The sequence below is a fragment of the Pteropus vampyrus genome, unplaced genomic scaffold (assembly GCF_000151845.1).
Source record: "Pteropus vampyrus isolate Shadow unplaced genomic scaffold, Pvam_2.0 Scaffold197, whole genome shotgun sequence".
Classification (NCBI taxonomy): domain Eukaryota; kingdom Metazoa; phylum Chordata; class Mammalia; order Chiroptera; family Pteropodidae; genus Pteropus; species Pteropus vampyrus.
In genome coordinates this window covers 2,029,480-2,030,567 of record NW_011888978.1, presented here as the reverse complement: position 1 = coordinate 2,030,567, position 1,088 = coordinate 2,029,480, and the positions used below count along the sequence as shown (strand labels likewise).

At 37.9% G+C, this 1,088-nt stretch overlaps 1 pseudogene; it reads left to right on the top strand.

Annotated features, from left to right (window-relative positions):
* The first annotated feature begins 254 nt into the window (after nucleotides 1-254).
* On the top strand, nucleotides 255-373 carry LOC111746686 (annotated as a pseudogene).
* Nucleotides 374-1,088: the final 715 nt, after the last annotated feature.

Genomic DNA, 1,088 nt, shown 5'->3' with positions numbered 1-1,088 from the left:
GTGAAATCATATAGTGTTTATCTTTCTCTGTCTGACTTAAATAGCTTCTAGGTCCATCAAAGCAATATCTTTTTCCATTCCCTTCCTTTTCATATGTAGGGGTCTTGTTTTCTTATCCTTTCAGACACTCGATCTTTTGGTTGGAGCACTTAATTCTTTTCCATTTAAGGTACTTATTGATAGGAGTGTAGTTGTTACCATTCTTTATTCCTGTTTTTGATACGTTTTTTTTCTTCCTAAAGAAGTTCCTCCAAGTCTACGGCCATACCACCCTGAATAAGCCCGATCCCGTCTGATCTCAGAAGTTAAGCAGGGTAGGGCCTGGTTAGTTCGCGGACGGGAGACCACTTAGGAAGACCAGGTGCTGTAGGCGTAAAAAGTAAAAAATAAGGGATTGTAAGCTGACAAAGTCCTTGCAATCTGTGAGGTCAAGCAAAGGTTGCCTCGCCTAAAAAAAAATAAATAAATAAATAAAAAAGAAAAAAGTTCCTTCAACATTTCCTGTGGTGATAAATTCCTTTAGCTTATTTTTGTCTGGGAAGCTCTTTATCTGTCCTTCAACTCTAAATGATAGCTTTGCTGGATAAATTATTCTTAGTTGTAGATCCTGGGTCTTCATCTTGTTGAATATTTTTACCAAGCCTTTCTGTCCTGCATAGTTTCTTTTGAGAAATCAGCTCCAGTCTTGAGCGTTCCCTTCAAGTAATTATCTGTTTTTCTCTTGCTGCTTTTAATATTCTTTCTTTGTATTTAACCTTTGGGATTTTGATTATGATGTGTACTGGTGTGGGCCTATTTGGATCCCTAATTTCTGGAATTCTCTGAGCTTCCTGGGGTTTTATGTCCATTTCTTTCACCAGGTTAGGGAAGTTTTCCATCATTATTTCTTTAAACAGTTGTTCAACATCTAGATTTTCTTCATTTACACCGATAAGATGAATATTTGGACTCTTAGTAGTGTCCCATATACTCCTTAAATTATTTTTATAGTCTTGCCATCTTTTTTTTTCCCCTCCCTCTTTAATTCCCCACCCCCCTGCCCCACTTCCACCTCTGACCTATGGATGTTGCCATTTCCCCTTAAGGAC